This window comes from Mandrillus leucophaeus, unplaced genomic scaffold (assembly GCF_000951045.1).
Source record: "Mandrillus leucophaeus isolate KB7577 unplaced genomic scaffold, Mleu.le_1.0 Scaffold7, whole genome shotgun sequence".
In the NCBI taxonomy this organism is placed as follows: domain Eukaryota; kingdom Metazoa; phylum Chordata; class Mammalia; order Primates; family Cercopithecidae; genus Mandrillus; species Mandrillus leucophaeus.
The window spans coordinates 3,210,034-3,215,554 of NW_012107585.1; the positions used below are offsets into that span (position 1 = coordinate 3,210,034).

The 5,521-nt window shown below is 45.9% G+C and overlaps 1 protein-coding gene across 1 annotated transcript in view; it reads left to right on the top strand.

The window, feature by feature from the left end:
• The first annotated feature begins 5,433 nt into the window (after positions 1–5,433).
• Positions 5,434–5,521, top strand: part of PEBP1 (phosphatidylethanolamine binding protein 1) — a 28,628-nt gene continuing 28,540 nt past the window's right edge. The window contains exon 1 of the mRNA XM_011964404.1: positions 5,434–5,494. The gene's annotated coding sequence lies outside the window, so the exon portion shown is untranslated. The remainder of the gene's footprint in view (positions 5,495–5,521) is intronic.

The following is a 5,521-nucleotide window of genomic DNA, read 5'->3' on the forward strand; positions in this document are numbered from 1 at the left end:
TGCTTGTAGCCCTGACTACTCTGGAAGCTGAATCAGGAGGCTCACTTGAGCCCACGAGTTCAAGGCTTCAGTGAGCCGTGATCATACTACCACGCTCCAGCCTAGGCAATAGAGTGAGACTCTGTCTCGAAAGACAAAAAACAGTAAGTGAAGCAAACAAACAAACAAACAAAATCCAAGCAATGTATAGTGAAATTCTCCTTGAAAGAAAGCCTTTTGGCTGGGCGCAGTGGCTCACACCTGTAATCCCAGCACTTTGGGAGACCGAGGCGGGAGGATCACCTGAGGTACAGGAGTTTGAAACCAGCCTGGCCAATATGGTGAAATGCCGTCTCTACTAAAAATACAAAAAAATTAGCTGGGCATGGTGGCGGGTGCCTGTAATCCCAGCTACTCGGGAGGGTGAGGCAGGAGAGTCGCTTGAACCTGAGAGGCGGAGGTTGCAGTGAGCCAAGAATGTGCCATTGCACTTGAGCCTGGGCGACAAGAGTGAAACTCTGTCTCAAAAAGAAAAAGAAAAAAAAAAAAAAGAGAGAGAGAAAGAAACCCTTTTGCCCACCCCAGACCCCTAGTCGTCTTCCCCAGGGACAAGCTGTCTCACCAACTTCTGTAGACTACAGTCTTTACTGGTTGCCTAATATGCTCCCGTCAGAATATTATACAGCCATTAACACTGGGTTTTCCTTTTTTTTTTTTTTAGAGAGATGGGGTCTCACTCTGTTGCCTAGGCTGGAGTGCCATGGCACACTTATCAAACTCCTGGGCTCAAATGATCTTCCCACGTCAGCCTCCTGAGTAGCTGAGACTACAGACCGTCACCACAATGCCTGGCCATTTTTTTAAATTGGTAGAGATGGAGTCTCAGTATGTTGCCCAGGCTGGTCTCAAACTCCTGGGTCAAGCAATAATCCTATCTCAGCCTCCCAAACTGTTGGGATTACAGGGATGAGACACTGCCACCTGGCAACTTGTATTTTTAAAGTTTATATAAGAATAAAAATCCCTCTATTGTGATTATTCAGATTTGTAACATTCCGTAAAAGTTTTTTTGATAGCAGCTTTATTTTTATTTTGAGACAGAGTCTTGCTTCGTAGCCCAGGCTGGAGTGCAGTGGCTCGATCTTGGCTTACTGCAACCTCTGCTTCCCAGGTTCAAGTGATTATCCTGCCTCAGCCTCTCGAGTAGCTGGGATTACAGATGCCCAACACCACACCTGACTAATTTTTGTATTTTTTTAATTAGAGACAGGGTTTCGCCATATTGGCCAGGCCGGCCTTGAACTCCTGACCTCAGGTGATCAACCTGCCTTGGCCTCCCGAAGTGCTGGGATTACAGGCATGAGCCATCACACCCCCGCTGATAACAGCTTTATTGAGATATAATTCATACCATAGAATTATCTCAAAGTGTACAATTCAATGGCTTTTAGTATAGTCACAAGGTTGTACAACCATTACTACCATCAATTTTAGATTTTCATCACTCCAAAAAGACACCCCACACCCTTTAGCTATCACCTTGCTATGGTTTGAATGTGTCCTCCAAAATTCATGTGTTGGAAACTCAGTCCCTCTACCCTCAAGAATGGATTAATGTTGCCATTGTGGGAGCGGTTTTGTTATAAAAGCAAGCAGCCTCTGGCTCTCTTGCTTTTGTCCTCTTGCCATGTGATGTCCTCTGCTATGTTATGATATGTCAAGAAGGTCCTCACCAGATGCTTGTTCCATGCTCTTGGACTTCTCAGTCTCCAGAACCATGAGCTAAATATACTTTTTTTTCTTTAGAAATTACCCTACCCAGTCTGTGGTATATATGCAACAGAAAACGGACTAAGACACATTCCCAATTTCCTTATCCCCTCCAACCCCCAGCAATCATCAATCTACTTTCTGTCTCTATGGTTTTGCCTATTCCAGACATTTCATATTAACAGAAGCAAACAATATATGTTGTAACTGGCTTCTTTCACTTAGCACAATGTTCTCAAGGTTCATCTACATTGTGGCTTGTATCAGTACTTCATTTCATTTTATGGCCAAATTAGATTCCATTGTATGGAGATGTTGGTAGCAGTGAATCCATACGGATCTGCGGCAACCTGAATCCTTGCCTCCTCAGAAGAGAGAATTCAACCAAGGGGCATGAGGCAGAGTGAGAAACTAAGGCAAGTTTCACAGCAGGAGTGAAAGTTTATTAAAAAGTTTTAGAGCAGGAATGCAAGGAAATAAAGTACACTTGGAAGAGGGCCAGTAGGGAACTTGAGAGATTCAAGAACGCATATAGCTTCGGTAAACATTCACATGCAGCCCCTCCCGAGCGCTGGCAGGCCATTGTACATGCAGACGGCCAACATATAAAACCCCAAGTCAAAGGTCAAACCACGCACTCGAATCTCTCAAGTTCCCTACTGGCCCTCTTCCAAGTGTAATTTATTTCCTTGCATTCCTGCTCTAAAACTTTTTAATAAACTTTCACTCCTGCTGTGAAACTTGCCTTAGTTTCTCACTCTGCCTTATGCCCCTTGGTTGAATTCTCTTGAGGAGGCAAGGATTCAGGTTGCCGCAGACCCGTATGGGTCTTGAGGCGTTCTTCCCTTATCAGTTGGGTGTTCCTAGAGGAAGGTCATGTACCAGTTAAACTCCACCATTTTCCCTTTTCATGCACATGCTTAAGCCCACTCACCCAGCTCCTGAGATCTTACTGGGAAGCTGCTGACCACCAGTTTCTGGTGTTTCTAACTATTGGGAGACTGTTTTTCCCTGGCATCGGCTGCAACCAATGATTATTTTAGAGAGACAGTTTAACAACTGCCTGACCATCTCCTGATGGGGTGGAGGGGCCTCCCCTTCCCTGCTTAGGTCTGACTAACTACCTACTGCAACAGAGATACCACCTTTTTTATATCCATTCATCTGTTGATTGATATTCAATTAATATTTAAGCCATGAAGTGACTCAGAACCTGGGGCACCTCTTTCCTAAAGTCCTCCCTTCCCTACCCATCATTCCACCTCTAGAAAGACATTGATTTTGCTTCCCTTGCTTGCCTTACTTTACTGTGAACAGATTGACACTTTTAAAAGCCTACCTCTCTTTATTTACAGTGGGTTTTCTGGCCGGACGTGGCGGCTCAGGCCTGTAATCCCAGCACTTTGGGAGGCTGAGGCAGGCAGATCACTTGAGCTCAGGAGTTCGACAGCAGCCTGGGCAACATGATGAATCTCCATATCTACCAAAAATACAAAAAAACTAGCCGGGCATGGTGGTGTGCGCCTGTGGTACCAGCTACTCAGGAGGCTGAGGTGGGAGGACTGCTTGAGCCTGGGGGATGAAGGTCGTAGTGAGCAGAGATCGCGCGATGGCACTCCAGCCTGAGTGACAGAGCGAGACCCTGTCTCAAAAAAATAAAAAATAAAAAATATAGAATGGGCTTTCTTTGTTTTTGTTTGTTTTTTGTTTTTGTTTTTGTTTTTTTGAGACAGTCTTACTCTGTCACCCAGGTTAGACTGCAGTGGCATGATCTTGGCTAAGTACAACCTCCACCTCCTGGGTTCAAGCAATTTTTGTGCTTCAGCTTCCAGAGTAGCTGGGATTACTTCCCAGCTTCCGTCACCAGGTCCGGCTAATTTTTGCATTTTTAGTAGAGACAGGGTTTCACCATTTTGGCCAGGCTGGTCTTGAACTCCTGACCTCAAGTGATCTTCCCACTTCAACCTCCCAAAATGCTGGGATTACAGGCATGAGCCACCAAACCCGACTTAGAGTGGCCTTTCTGTATGCCAGTGCACCTGGCTGGAATTTAGTCAAGCAATACTTTATGCCATTATTTTTTTATTTTTTCAACAGTTTTAGTCAAACTGTTTTGGATGTGTAGTTGGAATTCCCAATTTCTTAGGGTCTCAGTGAGACAGGAATAATACAGGTTGGTCACAAGAGAATAGAAAATTCCAAGTAGCAGTTTCACATGACTTGCAAAAGGAAACTTCTGTTGCAGAAGTAAGGGACCGATAAGACCCTGAAAAACCAGGGTGTGGACCAAGCTGGCTAAGACCAACTGGACCCAACATGGTGCTGGATTTGATGTAGGTTTCACCAAGGACCTCATTATATGCTCATTAACATACTAAATCCCACACCTATTGGGCATGGTGGCTCATGCCTGTAATCCCAGCACTTTGGGAGGCTGAGGCAGGCAGATGACCTGAGGTCAGGAGTTCGAGAACAGCCTGGCCAACATGGTGAAACCTCGTCTCTACTAAAAATACAAAAATTAGCCAGGTATGGTGGTGGCAGCCTGTAATCCCAGCTACTTGTGAGGCTGAGGCAGGAGAATCCCCTGCACCTGGGAGGTAGAGGTTGAAATGAGCCGAGATTGCGCCACTGCACTCCAGCCTGGGTGATAGAGTGAGACTCTGTCTCAAAAATTAATAATAATAAATAAGTAATGAATAAATCCCACACACACCAGGGCCATGATAGTTCTGGAAAAACCCATATTTGGTGTAAAAATGCGTAGCACCATGGTTCTGAGAAACCTCCACCTCCTCCCAAGAATCTTCATGAATATTTCACTCCTTGGTTAAAGAAACCTAAGAGCTGGGCACGGTGGCTCACACCTGTAATCCCAGCACTTTGGGAGGCTGAGGCGGGCAGATCACCTGAAGTCAGGAGTTCGAGACCAGCCTGGCCAACATGGTGAAATCTCGTCTCTACTAAAAATACAAAAATTGTCCAGGTGTGGTGGTGCATGCCTGTAATCCCAGCTACTCGGGAGGCTGAGCCAGGAGAATCGTTTTAACCCAGGAGGCAGAGGTTGCAGTGAGCCAAAATCGCGCCACTGCACTCCAGCCTGGGTGACAGTGCGAGATTCCGTCTCAAAAAAAAAAAAAAAAAAAGAAACCCAAAAGGTAGAAACCCCAAGTCCCAAGTCCCATTGGACTCTGTCTTGAGTCAGCCCGCACTCCCCTTTCTTGTATATTTTTCGCTTTACAATAAATCTTTGTATTTTCATCATTTTCTGACTCACTCTTGAATTCCTTCTCCAGATGGTGTCAAGAGCCTGGATACCGACTGGGGTTGAGGTCCCACCAGTCTCCGTCTAAAAAAAAAAAAAAATCACAGTTTAGGGGCCATGCAGCCTCTGTCTCCAGGAGTCTGAACAGCCCCAAATTACTCCTGGAAGTAACATCACTATTGTAAAACCTAAGATCAGGGCTTGGGAAATTTTTCAGACCCTGCACTTGATGGATGGATCAGCTGACACCACCCAGACGGGTAATCTGGCTCAGCCAGCTCTGCCATCCCACCTAGGAGCAGAAGACAGCAGAAAAACTCACTTCGATCCCCTGATTCCATCTCCAACCTGACCAATCATCACACCCCACTTCCCAAGCCCTACCCGCCAACTCATCTTTAAAAACCCTGATTGGCTGGGCGCGGTGGCTCAAGCCTGTAATCCCAGCACTTTGGGAGGCCGAGATGGGTGGATCACGAGGTCAGGAGATCGAGACCATCCTGGCTA